The sequence below is a fragment of the Staurois parvus genome, unplaced genomic scaffold (genome assembly GCF_062004578.1).
Source record: "Staurois parvus isolate SC_StPar_1 unplaced genomic scaffold, SC_StPar_1.0 ptg000842l, whole genome shotgun sequence".
NCBI lineage: Eukaryota > Metazoa > Chordata > Amphibia > Anura > Ranidae > Staurois > Staurois parvus.
In genome coordinates, this window is record NW_028318638.1 from 832,992 (window position 1) to 857,514 (window position 24,523).

The 24,523-nt window shown below is 46.2% G+C and overlaps 1 protein-coding gene and 1 long non-coding RNA gene across 3 annotated transcripts in view; one reads left to right on the plus strand and one right to left on the minus strand.

The window, feature by feature from the left end:
- Positions 1-17,635, plus strand: part of LOC149443626 (uncharacterized) — a 44,756-nt gene extending 27,121 nt beyond the window's left edge. For both annotated transcript variants that reach the window (XM_089655493.1, XM_089655494.1), the window contains one exon: positions 17,106-17,635. The gene's annotated coding sequence lies outside the window, so the exon portion shown is untranslated. The remainder of the gene's footprint in view (positions 1-17,105) is intronic.
- The window catches only part of LOC149443627 (uncharacterized), a 38,869-nt gene that overhangs the window by 4,425 nt on the left and 9,921 nt on the right, over positions 1-24,523 (minus strand). Inside the window, exon 2 of the long non-coding RNA XR_016306646.1 lies at positions 16,943-17,095. This is a non-coding gene — a long non-coding RNA (uncharacterized LOC149443627). The remainder of the gene's footprint in view (positions 1-16,942; positions 17,096-24,523) is intronic.

A 24,523-nucleotide genomic window follows, 5' to 3' on the forward strand; every position in this document is an offset into this window, starting at 1 on the left:
TTTTATTTTTATTTTTTTTACATACTGTCACCCTAGCAGTACAGTGTCACCATGGTGACACTGTACTACTTGTGGGGGGTGATGAAGATTTTTTTTTTTTTTTTTTTACACCGATTGCTTTTACACCCATATAGGATGTAAAAGCAATCATTTCTCTTTCTCTCTGTCTGCATTCTTGCAGTCATTGAGAAGTACTGAGTGAGCTGTGATTGGTCAAAGCTTGTCACATGGTACAAGGCTGTTGTGAATAGCCTTGTACCATGTGACCTCTGTCATCATTCACAGATTTCACACGTAGTAAGCAATGATGTCACAAGTGACATCTTGCTTACTACTTTGCATGTGATCACTGATTCGCCAATCAGTGATCACATGATCGGGACCTCGTACAGAGGTCCCATCCGACGATCGGTGTTTCACTGTGTCCGGAGGACACAGCGGGCACCGGATCGCGGTGGTGCGTGCTCCCAGGGAGCGCGCACAGCTAGAAAAGGCGGGTGCCGTTTAGGAACGGCAACCTGCCCCTGGACTGCCACCGCCCTGCCGTTTATAAACAGCAGGCGGACGGCAAGAGGTTAATAATATAATAATATTAATAATGTGAAGCTGTTTGCCCAATCATTTTCAAGCATTCAAAGTCCATGTCTTGACCCCCCCCCCCCTTCCTGATGTCCCCCCAATATGTTATAAATTTTTTTTTTTTCCCAAAGGTCTTCTCGCTAATCCAGTGACATCATGGACTTTTCCCTTCTTCTGTAGAAGTGGCAAGTGGTCTTTACTCCACATAATGATATGTAAGCACTACTTAGTCCAGCCTTCCCATATGAAAGAAAAATAAACAGGTGAAACTCGAAAAATTAGAATATCGTGCAAAAGTTCATTTATTTCAGTGCAGCAACTTAAAAGGTGAAACTAATATATGAGATAGACTCATTACATGCAAAGCAAGATAGTTCAAGCCGTGATTTGTCATAATTGTGATGATTATGGCTTACAGCTCATGAAAACCCCAAATCCACAATCTCAGAAAATGAGAATATTCCATGCAATCAATAAAACAAGGATTGTACATAGAACAATATCGGACCTCTGAAAAGTAGAAGCATGCATATGTACTCAGTACTTGGTTTGGGCCCCTTTTGCAGCAATTACTGCCTCAATGCGGCGTGGCATGGAAGCTATCAGCCTGTGGCACTGCTGAGGTGTTATGGAAGACCAGGATGCTTCAATAGCGGCCTTCAGCTCTTCTGCATTGTTCGGTCTCTCATCTTTCTCTTGGCAATGCCCCATAGATTCTCTATGGGGTTCAGGTCAGGTGAGTTTGCTGGCCAATCAAGCACAGTAATACCACGGTCATTGAACCAGGTTTTGGTGCTTTTGGCCGTGTGGGTAGGTGCCAAGTCCTGCTGGAAAATGAAGTCAGCATCCCCATAAAGCTCATCTGCGGAAGGAAGCATGAAGTGCTCCAAAATCTCCTGGTAGATGGCTGCATTGACCCTGGACTTAATGAAGCACAGTGGACCAACACCAGCAGATGACATGGCTCCCCAAATCAACACAGACTGTGGAAACTTCACACTGGACTTCAAGCATCTTGCAGTGTGTGCCTCTCCATTCTTCCTCCATACTCGGGGTCCTTGGGCCTCTCCATTCTTCCTCCATACTCGGGGTCCTTGGGCCTCTCCATTCTTCCTCCATACTCGGGGTCCTTGGGCCTCTCCATTCTTCCTCCATACTCGGGGTCCTTGGGCCTCTCCATTCTTCCTCCATATTCGGGGTCCTTGGTTTCCAAATAAGATGCAAAAGTTGCTCTCATCAGAAAAGAGGACTTTGGGCCACTGAGCAACAGACCAGGTCTGTTTTTCTTTAGCCCAGGTAAGACGCTTCTGACGTTGTTTGTTGTTCAGGAGCGGCTTGACAAGAGGAATACGACATGTCCAGGATCCGTCTGTGTGTGGTGGCTCTTGATGCACAGACTCCAGCCTCAGTCCACTCCTTGTGAAAGTCCCCAACACTTTTGAATGGCCTTTTCCTGACAATTCTCTCCAGGCTGTGGTCATCCCTGCTGCTTGTGCACCTTTTTCTTCCACACTTTTCCCTTCCACATAACTTTCTATTAATGTGCTTTGATACAGCACTTTGGGAACATCCAACTTCTTTTGCAATTACCTTTTGAGGCTTTCCCTCCTTATGGAGGGTGTCAATGATGGTTTTCTGCACAACTGTCAGGTCAGCAGTCTTTCCCATGACTGTGATTCCTACTGAACCAGACTGAGAGACCATTTAAAGGCTCAGGAACCCTTTGCAGGTGTTATGGCTTAATTATCTGATTAGAGTGGGGCACTTTGAGCCGAGAATATTCCACCTTTTCACAATATTCTAATTTTCTGAGATTGTGGATTTGGGGTTTTCATGAGCTGTAAGCCATAATCATCACAATGATGACAAATCACGGCTTGAACTATCTTGCTTTGCATGTAACGAGTCTATCTCATATATTAGTTTCACCTTTTAAGTTGCTGCACTGAAATAAATTAACTTTTGCACGATTTTCTAACTTTTCGAGTTTCACTTGTATATACATATACACACAGTGTATATTTTATATGTATATATATATATATATATATATATATATATATACACACGCACACACACACACATACATACATACATACACACACACACACACACAAACACAGTATATATAATTTTTTTTTTCTTAAAATATAGTTTGAAATATATTGAATATGGCCAAAATTTTAGTATTTCAAAGATATGTCAATATATTTGGGAAGAATATTTTAAAAATATATTTCAAATATATTTTTCTTCCATGTGGGTTGGTTCAAAGGAAGTGGTCTTAAAGATGTCCAGTAGTATAACAGAGCAGACCATCTCCAGGGGACAGTGTCGGACAGTCAAACAACAACAGAGAACAATTCCCAGCTCAAATTACTAACCAGCCTGCAGCCAACCAAATTGTCCTATCTAACAGTTCATGTTAAAAACAGGGGTTTAGTTTGTACACCTTTGCAAATACATGTGTAAGCTGCAGAGCCTCTTCATGGCACCCCAATATTCTGCAGTTCCTAACTCTATAAATGTTGAGAGCCTCCATAGTAGAAGCACTTGTATAATAATGGATAGGCTGAGGACATGTAAGCCCAGAGGGAGCCCACCCCTCGTTAAACGCACTGGACACCCAGCATATGGCACAATGGCAGCCAAGGTGTTCAGTGTATCCCCTTACCAGTATATCAACAGTACAAGCAAATGGCAACTGCCCCCACCTATAACTGGCCTTTGCACCAAGAAGCACATGGAAGGGTGATGCATGGCAAACAACAGCCTTCAAGGAAGGGTGATAGCCCAAGTTCAGAGAAAGTCCAGCAGTAGGACAAAGCAGAACTTCTATAGGGGACAGTGCTGGATTGAAGGTAAGTATTCCATTAAAAGCTTGGGATCACAGGTAGTGGTTGTAATTAGAGATGAGCGAAGAAATGAAAAATTCGATTCGACTGATTCGGCGAATTCGTGGACAATATTCGATTCGAGTCGAATAAATTCGCTGTGAATTTAACTTAAAAAAGGGTGTTTCTAGGCTTCAGAGAGACTTAATATTAGTGCAGAACACTGTACCTTTAATTTAAATGCCCTTGGAGTCTGCTGGGGAAGAGAAATAATACTGTCTGTCAGTATGACATGCAGATGAGTGCCGTCGATCTTAGAATCACCGCACACTTCACTCATTTGGGCAGTCACGGGGCCAAAACCAGTGTTTGGAGCCACAGTGTGGCGGTGGAGGCAGCAGCAATGGGAGGCCATACAGCAACCTATGACAAAATGGAAACCAGCAGGAGCGTGAGGAGACCTGAAAGTGGCACATGGCAGAGTGGGAGCAATGGGAGGCGGTACAGGGACCCAGGTCACACTGTGGGCCCAGCAGCAGCGTGACCAGGCGGTACGGGGGCCCATGGCCGATATGGGGCTTGGTGGCACCTATGGAAGGCCTGTAATCTGCCAGCAACCTATGACAAAATGGACAACCGCAGGAGTGTGAGGAGATTTCAAAGTGGCACATGGCAGAGTGGAAGCAATGGGAGGCCGTACAGGGACCCAGGTCACACTGTGGGCTCAGCAGCAGCGTGACCAGGAGGTACGGGGGCCCATGGTCGATATGGGGCCTGGCGGCACCTATGGAAGGCCGCTAATCTGCCAGCAACCTATGACAAAATGGACAACCGCAGGAGTGTGAGGAGATTTCAAAGAGGTACATGGCAGAGTGGAAGCAATGGGAGGCCGTACAGGGACCCAGGTCACACTGTGGGACCAGCATCAGCGTGAACAGGCGGTACGGGGGCCCATGGCCGATTTGACCTCATTCATCCCATAGTCCTGCCGACTCACGAATAGCGTGGCCTCCTCAAAGGGCCTGAGCAAGCGCAGGTGTCACACATGAGCTGACAATGGCTGACATCTAAGTTACACAGGGAGTACCTTTATCCGCTTTTAACATCAGGAAATCTGTGATGGCCTTTAGCTGTTCGTAAAGGCGGTCTAACATATGTAGGGTTGAATTACACCTTGTTGCAACGTCACAGCATGAGGAGTCGGTACGGGGGCCCATGGCAGATTACATGTCTGGCAGCAGCAATGGGAGGCCCGTAATCTGCCAGCACCCTATGTCAAAAAATTTAACACACCAGCAGTGTGAAGAGACCTGAAAGTGGCACATGGCAGCAGAGTGTGGCGATGGAGACAGCAGCTATGGGAGGCCGTACAGGGACCCATGAGAGACTCTGGACTTGGCAGCAGCATGAGGAGGCGGTATATAGGGGCCCATGGCAGATTAGGGGCCTGGCAGCAGCTATGTGAGGCCCGTAATCTGCCTGCACCCTATGTCAAAAAATTAAACACACCAGCAGTGTGAAGAGACCTGAAAGTGGCACATGGCAGCAGAGTGTGGCGATGGAGACAGCAGCAATGGGAGGCCGTACAGGGACCCATGAGAGACTCTAGACTTGGCAGCAGCATGAGGAGGCGGTATATAGGGGCCCATGGCAGATTAGGGGCCTGGCAGCAGCTATGTGAGGCCCGTAATCTGCCTGCACCCTATGTCAAAAAATTAAACACACCAGCAGTGTGAAGAGACCTGAAAGTGGCACATGGCAGCAGAGTGTGGCGATGGAGACAGCAGCAATGGGAGGCCGTACAGGGACCCATGAGAGACTCTAGACTTGGCAGCAGCATGAGGAGGCGGTATATAGGGGCCCATGGCAGATTAGGGGCCTGGCAGCAGCTATGTGAGGCCCGTAATCTGCCTGCACCCTATGTCAAAAAATTTAACACACCAGCAGTGTGAAGAGACCTGAAAGTGGCACATGGCAGCAGAGTGTGGCGATGGAGACAGCAGCAATGGGAGGCCGTATAGGGACCCATGAGAGACTCTGGACTTGGCAGCAGCATGAGGAGGCGGTATATAGGGGCCCATGGCAGATTAGGGGCCTGGCAGCAGCTATGTGAGGCCCGTAATCTGCCTGCACCCTATGTCAAAAAATTAAACACACCAGCAGTGTGAAGAGACCTGAAAGTGGCACATGGCAGCAGAGTGTGGCGATGGAGACAGCAGCAATGGGAGGCCGTACAGGGACCCATGAGAGACTCTGGACTTGGCAGCAGCATGAGGAGGCGGTATATAGGGGCCCATGGCAGATTAGGGGCCTGGCAGCAGCTATGTGAGGCCCGTAATCTGCCTGCACCCTATGTCAAAAAATTTAACACACCAGCAGTGTGAAGAGACCTGAAAGTGGCACATGGCAGCAGAGTGTGGCGATGGAGACAGCAGCAATGGGAGGCCGTACAGGGACCCATGAGAGACTCTGGACTTGGCAGCAGCATGAGGAGGCGGTATATAGGGGCCCATGGCAGATTAGGGGCCTGGCAGCAGCTATGTGAGGCCCGTTATCTTGCAGCACCCTATGTCAAAAAATTAAACACACCAGCAGTGTGAAGAGACCTGAAAGTGGCACATGGCAGCAGAGTGTGGCGATGGAGACAGCAGCAATGGGAGGCCGTACAGGGACCCATGAGAGACTCTAGACTTGGCAGCAGCATGAGGAGGCGGTTTATAGGGGCCCATGGCAGATTAGGGGCCTGGCAGCAGCTATGTGAGGCCCGTAATCTGCCTGCACCCTATGTCAAAAAATTTAACACACCAGCAGTGTGAAGAGACCTGAAAGTGGCACATGGCAGCAGAGTGTGGCGATGGAGACAGCAGCAATGGGAGGCCGTACAGGGACCCATGAGAGACTCTGGACTTGGCAGCAGCATGAGGAGGCGGTATATAGGGGCCCATGGCAGATTAGGGGCCTGGCAGCAGCTATGTGAGGCCCGTTATCTTGCAGCACCCTATGTCAAAAAATTAAACACACCAGCAGTGTGAAGAGACCTGAAAGTGGCACATGGCAGCAGAGTGTGGCGATGGAGACAGCAGCAATGGGAGGCCGTACAGGGACCCATGAGAGACTCTAGACTTGGCAGCAGCATGAGGAGGCGGTATATAGGGGCCCATGGCAGATTAGGGGCCTGGCAGCAGCTATGTGAGGCCCGTAATCTGCCTGCACCCTATGTCAAAAAATTTAACACACCAGCAGTGTGAAGAGACCTGAAAGTGGCACATGGCAGCAGAGTGTGGCGATGGAGACAGCAGCAATGGGAGGCCGTACAGGGACCCATGAGAGACTCTGGACTTGGCAGCAGCATGAGGAGGCGGTATATAGGGGCCCATGGCAGATTAGGGGCCTGGCAGCAGCTATGTGAGGCCCGTAATCTGCCTGCACCCTATGTCAAAAAATTTAACACACCAGCAGTGTGAAGAGACCTGAAAGTGGCACATGGCAGCAGAGTGTGGCGATGGAGGCAGCAGCAATGGGAGGCCGTACAGGGACCCATGAGAGACTCTGGACTTGGCAGCAGCATGAGGAGGCGGTATATAGGGGCCCATGGCAGATTAGGGGCCTGGCAGCAGCTATGTGAGGCCCGTAATCTGCCTGCACCCTATGTCAAAAAATTAAACACACCAGCAGTGTGAAGAGACCTGAAAGTGGCACATGGCAGCAGAGTGTGGCGATGGAGACAGCAGCAATGGGAGGCCGTACAGGGACCCATGAGAGACTCTGGACCTAGCAGCAGCATGAGGAGGCGGTATATAGGGGCCTATGGCAGATTAGGGGCCTGGCAGCAGCTATAGGAGGCCCGTAATCTGCCAGCACCCTATGTCAAAAAATTAAACACACCAGCAGTGTGAGGAGACCTGAAAGTGGCACATGTTTGAGGCATGATTCATGGCGGATTTAGTCAGTTGTGTCAGGAACTGGTGGTTTGAAATCCAGACTAATCCACGCCTGATTCATTTTTACAAACGTGAGTCTCTCCACACTTTGGGTGGACAGTCGTGTCCTCCGCGGAGTTACAATACCTCCTGCCGCACTAAACACGCGCTCCGATGCCACGCTACTGGCCGGGCATGACAGCCTTTCAAGGGCAAATTCAGCTAGTTGGGGCCAAAGGTCAAGTTTCGTTGCCCAGTAGTCAAGGGGATTGTCTACCTCGGTTGGCAGGGTGCTGTCCAAGTAGGCCCAAGCCTGTTGTTTGAGCTCCTGCTCCAGGTCCACCTGATGCTGCTGCTGCTGCTGCGGCTGGTTAGTAGTTTCCTCACTGCGCTGGTGAAGAAAGCTACTCATCATCGACTGCAGACTGAGGCAGCCACTGCTGGTGGAGCTGCCACTGCTCCTACCACCCCACCCCTCCCCTGCTGCCATGCCAGCGGAACGCGAGCGCACAGGGCCCACAGTGTCTGAGGATGGACGTTGGCGCACAAAGGCAGAGACCAACTGACTACATAGGTGGTTTTTATAGTACGTAATTTTGGCCTCCCTCTCAGCAGGTGTGAAAAAGGCCACCATTTTGGACCGGTAGCGAGGGTCCAACAAGGTGGACAGCCAAAAGTCATCCCTCTGTCTGATGGTTATTATTCGGCTGTCGCTACGCAAGCAACCGAGCATGCTATGGGCCATTTGTGCCAAGGAATGCGAGGGACTCCCTGCCTCCATCTCCACAGCATACTGCCACGGTGCGTCTGGGTCCTCTGTCTCCTCCTCCTCCTCCTCTACCAGATGCTCCTGCTCCTCCACTCCTGTCCGCTGAGTGGAAAAACCACCCATTTCACTCAATAATTCCTGAGCACAAATGTCCTCCTCTACCTCCTCCTCTTCTTCCTGTCCTGCCCCCACAGGGGTCATGTGGCGTTGAGATCTGTGCGCCACGTCTACCGCACCCTGACCAGCCATTGTTAACAGCATTTGTTCCAGGACGTGCAACAGAGGAATGACGTCGTTCATCCCATAGTCCTGCCGACTCACGAATAGCGTGGCCTCCTCAAAGGGCCTGAGCAAGCGGCAGGTGTCACGCATGAGCTGCCAATGGCTGACATCTAAGTTACACAGGGGAGTACCTTTATCCGCTTGTAACATCAGGAAATCGGTGATGGCCTTTCGCTGCTCGTAAAGGCGGTCTAACATGTGTAGGGTTGAATTCCACCTTGTTGCAACGTCGCAGATCAGGCGATGCTGTGGAATTCCGTTCTGCCGCTGCAGCTCAATGAGGGTGTTCTTTGCGGTGTAGGAATGGCTGAAATGCATGCACAGTTTACGTGACATTTTAAGGATGTCTTGCAGTGGGATGGTGGATTTTAGGAACCGCTTGACAACCAGATTGAACACGTGAGCCATGCATGGCGCATGGCACAACCTTCCTTGACGCAGAGCAGACACCATGTTCTTTCCGTTGTCAGTCAACATGGTTCCGATTTTTAGTTTGCGCGGAGACAGCCATCTGTCGATTTCTCTGTTCATTACACTCAGCAGTTCCTCCCCTGTGTGACTACGTTCGCCAAGGCATACCAGGTGCAGCACAGCGTGACACCGTTGCGCCCTGCACATGTGATATGCCGGTCGGGTAATGGGACTTGGCACGGGGGTGGCGGCTGAGGACACGGCGGAAAAAGAGGTGGTAGAGGCGGACATGCTTGCTGGACCAAGGACGTGCAAACGTGGAGGCAAAAGCGTCGTGACCTGTCCAAGTTTCTGGTGCGGCTGTGCCGGCACCACGTTCACCCAGTGGGCCGTAAATGACATGTACTGTCCCTGACCGTAGTTACAGCTCCACACGTCGGCGCTGCTGTGCACTTTGGCAGAGACCGACATGCTCAAAGACTGGCCCACCATCTCTTCTACATGTGAATGCAGGGCTGGCACTGCCTTTTGGGCAAAGAAATGACGGCTTGGCACTCTCCACCGCGGCGCGGCACAAGCCATCATTTCTCGGAAAGGTGCTGAGTCCACCAGTTGGAAAGGGAGGGACTGCAGCACCAGCAACTTGGACAGGAGGACGTTCAGCTTTTGCACCGTCGGGTGCGTGCTCGCAAACTGTTGTCTCTTGGATACGGATTCCAAGAAAGACTGTTGACGGAATCCGAGAAGAGGAGTAGCAGGAGAAGGAGCATCTGAACGAGCGGAAGATGCCAACGAGCGACAACTCCCCTCAGCAGAGGTGTTGGAGCCTTGACTGGCTGATAGAGGGCGATTGACGACGTCGGGTGACGGAGCAAGTAACGGAGCGGGTGATGGAGCGGGGGCTGGGGCAGGCAGAACCGCCGTATGTTTATCACGGTTTTCCCAGGCCACCGAATGGTGACGCTGCATATGCTGACGCAACGCTGTAGTCCCAACATGGGCCCCCTGGCCACGCTTGCATTTCTGGCCACATAGTCGACATACGGCTACGTTTACTTCCTCGGGCGGCTTGAGGAAAAATTGCCACACCACCGAGTAGGAAACTTTGCCCCCGCTACTCTTCACTGGCTGACTGCTACTTCCTCCGTGCGCACCGGCACCACTACTGGCCGTGGTGGTAGGCTGCAGTGGAGCTGGTGCTCTACTCCGTGGACGTTTGGCTCCACTGACACTGATGCGACCCTGCTGCTGTCTCCTGGGCAACCCACCGACTGTTTTGCTCGCTGCCAAGCTGCCACCCTCTTCTCCTGATGATGCGGAAGAAATTGCCTGATGACGACGAGGCTGCCAAGTGCGATCAACCTCCTCATCATCAAGTAGGGTCTCCGCCTCACTACTAGCCCCCTCGGCTGCGTCTGGGTCAGGAGACAGACCTGTCTCTAGACCGGCTACCGAGCCACTCTCCTCGCCAGTACTTGTTCGCTTGGCTGCTGAAAAGGCCGATGTCTCCCCCCGTTCCTGACCGCCCTCTGTTAGCTCTTCCTCACTGTACAGTGGGGCTGAGCCCACAGCATGCGATACTTCGCTTGGTGAGGGAACAGCAAAGGACAGGGGCAGGTAGAGGACACGTGATTTCAGTGGGCTTGCTCCCGGGCCATGCCAACTAACGGTTGTGTCTGACGTACCCACCGACCGTTGGCTGTAGGTGTCAGAGGTGACCTGGGAAGAGGAAGACGACCGAGCCAACCAATCAATGACGGCAGGGTTGTCGGTGGAGACACGACCGCTGGATGACACCGGGAGCACTGGCCTCTGGCTGCGAATACTGCTGCCTCGACCCCTTCCTCTGCTGCCACGTCTGCTCGCTCCTAAAACATTGCCTCCTCTGCCACTCCTCTGCATGTTGTCTGACATACTATTTAATTCAACGATTAGGTGTCCCTGAGTAACAATTCTCTGGCACTCAGTAACAATTCTGTCTGTCCCTGAGTATGAATTCTGTGGCCCTGAGTAACAATTCTGTGTCTGTGCGAGTAACAATTCTGTGTCTGTGCGAGTAACAATTCTGTGTCTGTGCAAGTAACAATTTTGTGTCTGTGCGAGTAACAATTCTCTGGCACTCAGTAACAATTCTGTCTGTCCCTGAGTAACAATTCTCTGGCACTCAGTAACAATTCTGTCTGTCCCTGAGTAACAATTCTCTGGCACTCAGTAACAATTCTGTCTGTCCCTGAGTATGAATTCTGTGGCCCTGAGTAACAATTCTGTGTCTGTGCGAGTAACAATTCTGTGTCTGTGCAAGTAACAATTTTGTGTCTGTGCGAGTAACAATTCTCTGGCACTCAGTAACAATTCTGTCTGTCCCTGAGTAACAATTCTCTGGCACTCAGTAACAATTCTGTCTGTCCCTGAGTATGAATTCTGTGGCCCTGAGTAACAATTCTGTGTCTGTGCGAGTAACAATTCTGTGTCTGTGCAAGTAACAATTTTGTGTCTGTGCGAGTAACAATTCTCTGGCACTCAGTAACAATTCTGTCTGTCCCTGAGTAACAATTCTCTGGCACTCAGTAACAATTCTGTCTGTCCCTGAGTAACAATTCTCTGGCACTCAGTAACAATTCTGTCTGTCCCTGAGTAACAATTCTCTGGCACTCAGTAACAATTCTGTCTGTCCCTGAGTAACAATTCTCTGGCACTCAGTAACAATTCTGTCTGTCCCTGAGTATGAATTCTGTGGCCCTGAGTAACAATTCTGTGTCTGTGCGAGTAACAATTCTGTGTCTGTGCAAGTAACAATTTTGTGTCTGTGCGAGTAACAATTCTCTGGCACTCAGTAACAATTCTGTCTGTCCCTGAGTAACAATTCTCTGGCACTCAGTAACAATTCTGTCTGTCCCTGAGTAACAATTCTCTGGCACTCAGTAACAATTCTGTCTGTCCCTGAGTAAGAATTCTCTGGCACTCAGTAACAATTCTGTCTGTCCCTGAGTAACAATTCTCTGGCACTCAGTAACAATTCTGTCTGTCCCTGAGTATGAATTCTGTGGCCCTGAGTAACAATTCTGTGTCTGTGCGAGTAACAATTCTGTGTCTGTGCAAGTAACAATTTTGTGTCTGTGCGAGTAACAATTCTCTGGCACTCAGTAACAATTCTGTCTGTCCCTGAGTAACAATTCTCTGGCAGTCAGTAACAATTCTGTCTGTCCCTGAGTAACAATTCTCTGGCACTCAGTAACAATTCTGTCTGTCCCTGAGTATGAATTCTGTGGCCCTGAGTAACAATTCTGTGTCTGTGCGAGTAACAATTCTGTGTCTGTGCAAGTAACAATTTTGTGTCTGTGCGAGTAACAATTCTCTGGCACTCAGTAACAATTCTGTCTGTCCCTGAGTAACAATTCTCTGGCACTCAGTAACAATTCTGTCTGTCCCTAAGTAACAATTCTCTGGCACTCAGTAACAATTCTGTCTGTCCCTGAGTATGAATTCTGTGGCCCTGAGTAACAATTCTGTGTCTGTGCGAGTAACAATTCTGTGTCTGTGCAAGTAACAATTTTGTGTCTGTGCGAGTAACAATTCTCTGGCACTCAGTAACAATTCTGTCTGTCCCTGAGTAACAATTCTCTGGCACTCAGTAACAATTCTGTCTGTCCCTGAGTAACAATTCTCTGGCACTCAGTAACAATTCTGTCTGTCCCTGAGTATGAATTCTGTGGCCTTGAGTAACAATTCTGTGTCTGTGCGAGTAACAATTCTGTGTCTGTGCAAGTAACAATTTTGTGTCTGTGCGAGTAACAATTCTCTGGCACTCAGTAACAATTCTGTCTGTCCCTGAGTAACAATTCTCTGGCACTCAGTAACAATTCTGTCTGTCCCTGAGTAACAATTCTCTGGCACTCAGTAACAATTCTGTCTGTCCCTGAGTAACAATTCTCTGGCACTCAGTAACAATTCTGTGTCTGTGCGAGTAACAATTCTGTGTCTGTGCAAGTAACAATTTTGTGTCTGTGCGAGTAACAATTCTCTGGCACTCAGTAACAATTCTGTCTGTCCCTGAGTAACAATTCTCTGGCACTCAGTAACAATTCTGTCTGTCCCTGAGTAACAATTCTCTGGCACTCAGTAACAATTCTGTCTGTCCCTGAGTATGAATTCTGTGGCCCTGAGTAACAATTCTGTGTCTGTGCGAGTAACAATTCTGTGTCTGTGCAAGTAACAATTTTGTGTCTGTGCGAGTAACAATTCTCTGGCACTCAGTAACAATTCTGTCTGTCCCTGAGTAACAATTCTCTGGCACTCAGTAACAATTCTGTCTGTCCCTGAGTAACAATTCTCTGGCACTCAGTAACAATTCTGTCTGTCCCTGAGTATGAATTCTGTGGCCCTGAGTAACAATTCTGTGTCTGTGCGAGTAACAATTCTGTGTCTGTGCAAGTAACAATTTTGTGTCTGTGCGAGTAACAATTCTCTGGCACTCAGTAACAATTCTGTCTGTCCCTGAGTAACAATTCTCTGGCACTCAGTAACAATTCTGTCTGTCCCTGAGTAACAATTCTCTGGCACTCAGTAACAATTCTGTCTGTCCCTGAGTAACAATTCTCTGGCACTTAGTAACAATTCTGTCTGTCCCTGAGTATGAATTCTGTGGCCCTGAGTAACAATTCTGTCTGTGCGAGTAACAATTCTGTGTCTGTGCAAGTAACAATTTTGTGTCTGTGCGAGTAACAATTCTCTGGCACTCAGTAACAATTCTGTCTGTCCCTGAGTAACAATTCTCTGGCACTCAGTAACAATTCTGTCTGTCCCTGAGTAACAATTCTCTGGCACTCAGTAACAATTCTGTCTGTCCCTGAGTAACAATTCTCTGGCACTCAGTAACAATTCTGTCTGTCCCTGAGTAACAATTCTGTCTGTCCCTGAGAATGAATTCTGTGGCCCTGAGTAAGAATTCTCTGGCACTCAGTAACAATTCTGTCTGTCCCTGAGTAACAATTCTCTGGCACTCAGTAACAATTCTGTCTGTCCCTGAGTATGAATTCTGTGGCCCTGAGTAACAATTCTGTGTCTGTGCGAGTAACAATTCTGTGTCTGTGCAAGTAACAATTTTGTGTCTGTGCGAGTAACAATTCTCTGGCACTCAGTAACAATTCTGTCTGTCCCTGAGTAACAATTCTCTGGCACTCAGTAACAATTCTGTCTGTCCCTGAGTAACAATTCTCTGGCACTCAGTAACAATTCTGTCTGTCCCTGAGTAACAATTCTCTGGCACTTAGTAACAATTCTGTCTGTCCCTGAGTATGAATTCTGTGGCCCTGAGTAACAATTCTGTCTGTGCGAGTAACAATTCTGTGTCTGTGCAAGTAACAATTTTGTGTCTGTGCGAGTAACAATTCTCTGGCACTCAGTAACAATTCTGTCTGTCCCTGAGTAACAATTCTCTGGCACTCAGTAACAATTCTGTCTGTCCCTGAGTAACAATTCTCTGGCACTCAGTAACAATTCTGTCTGTCCCTGAGTAACAATTCTCTGGCACTCAGTAACAATTCTGTCTGTCCCTGAGTAACAATTCTGTCTGTCCCTGAGAATGAATTCTGTGGCCCTGAGTAAGAATTCTCTGGCACTCAGTAACAATTCTGTCTGTCCCTGAGTAACAATTCTCTGGCACTCAGTAACAATTCTGTCTGTCCCTGAGTAAAAATTCTGTGGCCCTAATAACGTTTCTGTGGCCCTAAGTAACAATTCTCTGGCACTGAGTGAAAATTCTGTCTGTCCCTGAGTATGAATTCTGTGGCCCTAACTAGCGTTTCTTTGTCCCTAAATAACGATTCTGTGGCCCTCATTAACAAGTCTGTGTCCCTGAGTAATGGTTCTCTGTCCCTAAGTAACTTCTCTCTGTCCCCAATTCTCGTTTCTGTGGCCCTAACTCTGTCCCTGTCCCTAGTACAGAGCGGTCTGCCTCTGTTCAATGACTGCAGGCAAATGAAGATTTCCAAAATGGCCGCTATATATACCTCGACCATTACACAGTGCTGGCTGGCTGGCTGCTGATTGGCTGATGCGATCACATGTCGTTGAGGAATGCATTATGGGGCAGCGCGCCTTGTCTGCGCGCCTTCCCCGACATCCCCGCTCCGTCGCCGCACATGTCAGCCGCCATTTTCGGAAAAATTTCGATTCGCGCGTCCGAATTAGGCTGTTTTTCGGATTCGGCACGAATCGAAATTTTTCCGATATTCGACTCGAATTCCACTTCGGATACTTCGATTCGCTCATCTCTAGTTGTAATGATGTCCAGCAGTGGGACACAGCAGACCTTCTATAGGGGACAGTGCTGGATTGAAGGTAAGTATTCCATTAAAGGCTTGGGATCACAGGTAGTGGTTGTAATGATGTCCAGCAGTGGGACACAGCAGACCTTCTACAGGGGACAGTGCTGGATTGAAGGTGGGAACTCCAGTAACAGCATTGGTGCATAGGAAGTCCAGCAGTAGGGCAAAGCAGATCGTCTACAGGAGACAGTGCTGGATTGAAGGTGGGTACTCCAGTAACAGCATGGGTGCATGGGAAGTCCAGCAGTAGGACAAAACAGATCTTCTACAGGGGACAGTTCTGGATTGAAGGAGGGTACTCCAGTAACAACATGGGTGCATAGGAAGTCTAGCAGTAGGACAAAGCAGACCTTCTGCAGGGGACAGTGCTGGATTGAAGGAGGGTACTCCAGTAACAACATGGGTGCATAGGAAGTCTAGCAGTAGGACAAAGCAGACCTTCTACAGGGGACAGTGCTGGATTGAAGGTGGGTACTCCAGTAACAGCATGGGTGCATAGAAAGTCCAGCAGTAGGGCAAAGCAGACCGTCTACAGGGGACAGTGCTGGATTGAAGGTGGGTACTCCAGTAACAGCATGGGTGCACAGGAAGTCCAACAGTAGGACAAAACAGGCCTTCTACAGGGGACAGTGCTGGATTGAAGGTGGGTACTCCAGTAACAGCATGGGTGCATAGGAAGTCCAGCAGTAGGGCAAAGCAGACCGTCTACAGGGGACAGTGCTGGATTGAAGGTGGGTATTCCAGTAACAGCATGGGTGCATAGAAAGTCCAGCAGTAGGGCAAAGCAGACCGTCTACAGGGGACAGTGCTGGATTGAAGGTGGGTATTCCAGTAACAGCATGGGTGCATAGGAAGTCCAACAGTAGGACAAAACAGACCTTCTACAGGGGACAGTGCTGGATTGAAGGTGGGTACTCCAGTAACAGCATGGGTGCATAGGAAGTCCAGCAGTAGGATAAAGCAGACCTTCTACAGGGGACAGTGCTGGATTGAAGGTGGGTACTCCAGTAACAGCATGGGTGCATAAGAAGTCCAGCAGTAGGACGAAAAAATCTTCTACAGGGGACAGTTCTGGATTGAAGGTGGGTAGTCCAGTAACAGTATGGGTGCATAGGAAGTCCAGCAGTAGGACAAAGTAGACCTTCTACAGTGGACAGTGCTAGATTGAAGATGAATACTTTAGGAACAGTCTGGGTTCACACGAAGTCCAGCAGGAGAACACAGCAGACCTTCTACGGGGGCCAGTGCCAGAATGAAAGGGAGTACTAGAAACGTTAAAAAATCCAACTTTCACCAAAGTGGTAACCTTCACTCCAGCAGGTCAGCTGTCTTACTGTTGGCAATAACTAAACCCACTTCCTGTAAACCCCTGGGGGTGAATCATCACCTAGGTTTACAGTAGCTCTGGACTAAGAGGTGCTCACATATCATTGCATGGAGGAACGCTAACCCGCCACCACTAAGAAAGAAGGGAAAGGACCATGAAGTCAATTGACCAGTGAGAAGACCCTTGTATTAAAGGTATGTAGACTATAGTAGGAGGAACTCAGGGAGGGGGTCAAAAAGACATGATGATGGGCTTCGTTTTTGGAAACCAATCAGTGGAAACTGCAGTTCTGCATGAGTTTTTCTTGCACAAAATTGGGTATTTAGAGTGAACTCAATTTCTTAACAAATTCACTAAGGTAAGAGAACATTCTCTTTTTCTCCATTATATCAAACCCAACGTGTCAGTTCTACGAAGTCACCAATCAGATCTATACCTGCCCTGGATATCTGATCTGTGGATTTGAAAAAGAAACTTGACTTCTTAATTCTTACCCAATTCCATCTGATTTTGATTTTCATACAGCTAAGTACGAGATGGTGGTTACTGGTTTCGGTGACCTTCAGCATCATATTCATCCAAAAGGTTTACTTTACTTTGTTGACTTCTCTTTTCTATCTACTGGTTTATGTCATAACCTCTTACTTCTGTTTTCAGGTGACCGTGAGATGGGGAAAAAAGGAAATGAAAGACTCTTAGTTGGAAAACAAACTTTGCAAAACATGGGCTATCACTGCTGAAAATTACTTTGGACATTTACATTGGAATTTCAAGAATACTACAGATCGCTTGTACTGAGGATGTATGAAGCACAACAGCAACTGATCTTTTCTTTAGATGCACTTCTCAATCTTTTTATTACAAAACATTTCATGGGACAAAAATTAAAATCAGGAAGGAAATGTTCTTTTACCACTCAAATCAGTTAAAGCAAGCAACAGAGACGATTTTATAATACTTTTACTGCATCTATCAGCCTACTGTGTAGTTATACAGTATCTTGATCCATTATGGTGTATGATTAGATATCCTGCTCACTGCCTCCATCCAGAAGACAGCAGAGAAGAGGCAAGACCTACAATCATGTTTTTCTTGGATTTTTCCCATTTCTCCTGTTTAATTTGTATCTAAAATCAAAAATATAATATATTGCAGCTTACCAATCCTTAGATGGGGTGGCCGCTAGACATGTGCACGCTGGAAGTTTTCATTTTGTTTCATTTTGGATACATTCGTTCATTGAAGAGTTTCTTGTCTTCATATTTCAAGGAAATAATTCCTCTTGCGCTTATATGGATGACCCTACTCAACAGCTGCTATCACTTAACTTGTAGCAAAAGTGAATGAACCATGTGAAAAATAGTGAAGCGCTAAACATAAATATCATTATTTGGAATAAGTAAAAGGGGGATTAAGGTCACGGAGTGGCACTACAAGTGTGATACCACTAGAGTTGCACTTTTATATGTGTTATAGAGCACAGTGTGTTTATTTATTATTTATCACTTATATTATCATCATTTCTATAGGACACTGTATAGTTTATTATGATATATATTTATGTTTAGCGCTTGAATATTTTTCACATGGTTTTCTTCATATTTGTTATGTCGAACAGATTCATTTTCGGAATTTGTTTAGTATCTGTGGCATTCCTTTTTGTCTTATATTTGTTGGTCCGGGTGAATTCGAAAAAAAAAGTTTTTCCAGAAAATTCCCAAAAAATTAATATATTATCGAAGTGGAAGGTTTCGATATTTTCGGATGCTAGTCCAACCCTCCGAGAGAAATAGCGTAAGCCGCTTGGACAATATCGACTGGTGTCATGTGCATCTGAACGATCCATTTGTTATACAAATCCAAATTATCTAACTATTTTGAATATTGTTTTCATTTCTCAATGGGCGCAAACTACTATCACATCATGTGATGTCATCCAAATTAAATCAATGCCTTTGTTAATTCCATTATAACTTTTTTTGGATTTGTTGACATTCGTTACTGTGTCTGTTCAGAGATACATCTCCGAAAATTAAATTTTCGTTCAAAAATGTCCAGTGGCTGAATTAGTTGTGAATGTATACAAAAATACCAGTTGATGCTGCCAGTATTCCAGAGTCTTTGTCCCATCTTGTGCACCAAAAATAAAATCTCAAACATGTTATTAGACTTCCAAGTTCTCAATAGACTACCAGGGTCACAGAAGCCACATTCTAACACAGTGATTCCCCAGACCATTGCTGCAGATGACTGGTGGAGAAAGTCAGCTGACCAGCTGATGGCCAGTAGGCGTGAAGGAGAGAAGGAGAAGGAGAGAAGGAGAAGGAGAGAGAGAGAGAGAAGGAGAGAGAGAGAGAGAAGGAGAGAGAGAGAAGGAGAGAGAGAGAGAGAGAAGGAGGGAGAGAGAAGGAGAGAGAGAGAAGGAGAGAGAGAGAAGGAGAGAGAGAGAGAGAGAAGGAGGGAGAGAGAAGGAGAGAGAGAGAGAGAGAGAGAGAAGGAGGGAGAGAGAAGGAGAGAGAGAGAGAGAGAGAAGGAGAGAGAGAGAAGGAGAGAGAGAGAAGGAGAGAGAGAGAGAGAGAAGGAGGGAGAGAGAAGGAGAGAGAGAGAAGGAGGGAGAGAGAAGGAGAGAGAGAGAGAGAAGGAGAGAGAGAGAAGGAGAGAGAGAGAAGGAGAGAGAGAGAGAGAGAGAAGGAGGGAGAGAGAAGGAGAGAGAGAGAAGGAGGGAGAGAGAAGGAGAGAGAGAGAGAGAAGGAGAGAGAGAGAGACATCACTGGAGGCACATGAAGGGAGCCAGAGTCCAAAGACAGATTGATACACTGAGAATAAGTGAGTGCCAGTGACATTCCCCATATGGAAGAAAAATATATTTGAAACATATTTAAAAAATATTCTTCCCAAATATATTGCCATATATTTGAAATGCTACAATTTTGGCCATATTCAATATATTTCAAAATATATATACATATATATAGAGATGAGCGAATTATTCAAAAATTCGATTCGGCTGATTCGCCGAATTTCAGGAAGAAATTCGATTCGATGCGAATTAATTCGCTACGAAGTTAACTTATAAAAAGGGTTTCTAGGCTTCAGAGAGCCTTTAAATTAGTACAGAACACTGTACCTTTAATTTAAATGCCCTTGGAGATGAGGAAGGAGAAGGAGAAGGAGAAGGATGAGAAGAAGGAGAAGGAGAAGGAGAAGGATGAGAAGAAGGAGAAGGATGAGAAGAAGGAGAAGGAGAAGGAGAAGGAGAAGGATGAGAAGAAGGAGAAGGAGAAGGATGAGAAGATGGAGAAGGAGAAGGATGAGAAGAAGGAGAAGGAGAAGGATGAGAAGAAGGAGAAGGAGAAGGATGAGAAGAAGGAGAAGGATGAGAAGAAGGAGAAGGAGAAGGATGAGAAGAAGGAGAAGGATGAGAAGAAGGATGAGAAGAAGGATGAGAAGAAGGATGAGAAGAAGGAGAAGGATGAGAAGAAGGATGAGAAGAAGGAGAAGGATGAGAAGAAGGAGAAGGAGAAGGATGAGAAGAAGGAGAAGGATGAGAAGAAGGATGAGAAGAAGGAGAAGGATGAGAAGAAGGAGAAGGAGAAGGATGAGAAGAAGGAGAAGGAGAAGGATGAGAAGAAGGAGAAGGATGAGAAGAAGGAGAAGGAGAAGGATGAGAAGAAGGAGAAGGATGAGAAGAAGGAGAAGGATGAGAAGCAGGAGAAGGATGAGAAGAAGGAGAAGGAGAAGGAGAAGGATGAGAAGAAGGATGAGAAGAAGGATGAGAAGAAGGAGAAGGATGAGAAGAAGAAGGATGAGAAGAAGGAGAAGGATGAGAAGAAAGAGAAGGATGAGAAGAAGGAGAAGGATGAGAAGAAGGAGAAGGATGAGAAGAAGGACAGTTCTGTGACAGTTTCTGTCTATTTCTGACAGTTCTGTGACATTCACTCCATACAGCGGTTTCAACCGCTGTATGGAGTGAAATGAATGTCCCAGAACTGTCAGAAATAGGCTATTTCTGACAGTTCTGGGACATTCACTCCATACAGCGGTTGAAACATTGTATCTATTTGTTTCCATAAATGGATCCATTTATGGAAACAAATAGATACAATGTTTCAACCGCTGTATGGAGTGAATGTCACAGAACTGTCAGAAATAGCGGAGCTCTGCAGATACACTTAGAGGAGCTCTGCAGATACACTTTTTGCCGGCTTGGAATTATTCTTATTTTCATCCTACTTCTTCTTCTTCTTCTTCATCCTCATCCTCTTCTTCTTCTTCTGAGGATGAGGATGAAGAAGAAGAAGAAGAAGTAGGATGAAAATAAGATTAATTCCAAGCCGGCAAAAAGTGTATGTGCAGAGCTCCTCTAAGTGTATCTGCAGAGCTCCTCTAAGTGTATCTGCAGAATAGAGGAGCTCTGCAGATACACTTTTTGCCGGCTTGGAATTATTCTTATTTTCATCCTACTTCTTCTTCTTCTTCATCCTCATCCTCTTCTTCTTCTGAGGATGAGGATGAGGATGAAGAAGAAGAAGAAGAAGAAGTAGGATGAAAATAAGATTAATTCCAAGCCGGCAAAAAGTGTATCTGCAGAGCTCCTCTAAGTGTATCTGCAGAATAGAGGAGCTCTGCAGATACACTTTTTGCCGGCTTGGAATTATTCTTATTTTCATCCTACTTCTTCTTCTTCTTCTTCTTCTTCATCCTCATCCTCAGAAGAAGAGGATGAGGATGAGGATGAAGAGGAAGAAGAAGAAGTGTATCTGCAGAGCTCCTCTGCAGTGTATCTGCAGAGCTCCTCTATTCTGCAGATACACTTAGAGGAGCTCTGCAGATACACTTTTTGCCGGCTTGGAATTCTTCTTATTTTCATCCTACTTCTTCTTCTTCTTCTTCTTCTTCTTCTTCATCCTCATCCTCATCCTCTTCTTCTTTTTCTGAGGATGAGGATGAAGAAGAAGAAGAAGAAGAAGAAGTAGGATGAAAATAAGAATTCCAAACCGGCAAAAAGTGTATGTGCAGAGTTCCTCTATTTCTGACAGTTCTCTGACAGCTTCTTCACATGTACAGCGGTTGAAACATCTGTATCCTAAATGGAAACTAATAGATACAATGTTTCAACCGCTGTACATGTGAAGGAACTGTCAGAGAAATGTCAGAAATAGCGGAGCTCTCTGCAGGGACACTTTTGCCGGCTGATCGGGAAAAATCCGATTCGCGCACCCGAAGTAGGCAAATATTCGGATTCGACGCGAATCGAATTTTTCCTGAAATTCGTATCGAATTCCGGTTCGCCTGGTTCGATTCGCTCATCTCTACATATATACATATACACACACACTGCATGTTGAAATGCCTTATTACAAAATATATGAAAAGTAATTTTAAAAATACATTTCAAATATACCGTATGTCTTTAAAAATACAAATCTACATTTCTGGAATGCATTTACAAATATATGTTAAAATTACTTTTTTCTAAGTTAAAAAAATCTGAAGAATATATTTTTTAAAAATATATTTTTAAAAATATATATTTAAAGTATATTCTTCAGATTTTTTTTACTTTATAAAACAGTAATTTTAACATATATTTGTAAATGCATTCCAAAATTGTAGATTTGTATTTTTAAGACACACAGTATATTTGAAATGTATTTTTAGTAATATTTTTAATATATTTTGTAATAAAAAATGCATTTCAACATGCAGTATGTGTGTAAATATATATATATAGCATTTGAAATATATTGCCCCCCCCCACCACCGCTACCACTGGTAGCTACCACTGGTCCCACGCCCCTAACACCCTCAGTAGACTGATCCCATCCCCCCCACCACCACTGCAACTGATCCCAGCCTCTGGGATGAGATGCTTGTGGTCCAAATCAGGGGAGCAGTCTATGGTGACAATGGTGTTCCATTGTTGCAGTACAGTCAGTAAGCATTACCACCCCGGGTCAGGAAGTGTAATACTGGCAGGATCACCAGGTGAAAACAAAGGAAGAAACTGAAACTAATGCAGCCACCACATCTAAGGACTGGAAAGCTTCAATATATTACATTTTAGTTTTCGGTTTTGGATACTCTTTTAAAGCATAAAAAACAACATTGAAAGAAAAATGTTAAAAACACTTACCTTAGAATGCCCAATTCCTGTAGATACCTGTGATATCAGTGGGCATTCCTATGGAATTCTGGAGAAGCTGAGGATCCCATTTCTTCTAAGAAGAAGCTCCAGCAGTGTGCAGAGGAGAATCTCCTTACAAGATCTGGGATCCTTAACAGGGGCGGACTGACAACTCATGGGGCCCCCGGGCAATAGAGGATCATGGGGCCCCTGTGTCATTGCCCAAACTCAAAAAAGCCTATGAAAAAGGTACCAGGGGCATCTCATAGGGCCCCCTACTGAGATTGGGCCCTCGGGGCAGTGCCCGAGTTTCCAAATGGTCAGTCCGCCCGTAATCCTGAACCTTTCCAGGTTCCACATGGTCCAGCAAAGTCACCCTTCCCGTAGGAAATCAGGGTATTCGGGAAGTATGTTTTGGCTCAGGTTTGGTTTCATATCACTGATTAGATAGACAGATGCCTATCAAAATGTTCCTGGCTGGGCCAAAGCATGCACATTGCACTTTTATTTATTCCTATGGAGAATTCAAGTATGAAGGATTGGGGATGGGGAGAGGGGACCATGATGAACCAAAAATAAAGTTTTTTTTTTGGTTGGATTAGAGAAATTTTAGAACCACTGTCAGATTTTTATGGCCCTATTTGTCCTGTATGGTGAGATTTTCCAAAACTTCCTGTGCTGGGGACCCTGCCCTGGGTACAGATACAGCAACATAACCTGACATAGGTGACGACCTTTCCCCTCTCTGTCCAAAACTAAAAAAAGTTTTAGTCTGGATTTTAATCTATAAATGACCATCATAGCTATGCTATAGTCAGTAAGTTTAAACATGGGGTTTTCCAACCTTAGGTGTAGAACCCTTCCACTCTGAACATTTTAATATTCGTCTGAGATTGTCCAATTTAAAACCCTGCTGATCCACAATGAAATCTAATGGGCTTCTGCCATAATCTTGGTTGCAATATCATCTCTATAATGGGTAAGCACATGGAAAAGTGATATTTCATTATAGGTGGGGTCCTGGTAGGCCCTTGGTTACTTGACTAGATCTTCTTGCTATAGTTCTAAACTCTGTTTCTGTCCACCTGGAAGTTTTGGATGTTTCCATCTACCTTTGTGTGTCCTGGCATCTTCTTTTACATGATAAAATAAATATAAAATTCAGCAAGGATGGTGGAAGCTCCTACAATGGCCCCAACAGGTGACCCAGGAACCCAATATAGGAATGGTGGAAGCCCCTCATATTGGGCACAGCAGGTGTACTGACCAAGAACTCAGCACAAGCAGATGGAAGTCCCTCATAATGGGCACACGAGGTGTGCCGACCTTTGAACTCAGGGTCAGGGGCGGACTGACAACTCATGGGGCCCCTGGGCAATAAGGGATCATAGGGCCCCTGTGTCCTTGCCCAAACTCAAAAAAGCCTATGAAAAAGGTACCAGGGGCATCTCATTGGGCCCCCTAATGACCCCGGGCCCTCGGGCAGTTTCCAAATGGTCAGTCTACCCCTGCTCAGGGTAAAGATCTCACCAATAGAGTCCCCCAGAGACAGGTGCTGGTTTAACTCTCTGGCATCTACTTAGTGAAGCAGCAGTTTGGGTTTGAATAACTCTTTCTTTACTAACACATCTGGCTTAGGGCTTGTACACACCAGATGTGCCAGGAAACATATACATTGCCATCCATTGTTAGATTCTGTTCTGTGATTTAAATAAATATTTTTTGAAAAAATTGAGTCAACTCTTAAATATGTAGGATGTGGGGCTATCTGATGTGCACAGGTCTTGGTAAAATGAATGGATTCTTCTGTTCTTGTGGACACCTGGCCATAACACCTATGTGAGCTTGTAGGACATCCCAGTGCAAAACCATGGCAATTAATATTGAGTTTACCCACCTAATTAATTGGTCCAATTAAAAAAAAAGGAAAAAGGATGCTTTCTTTTCT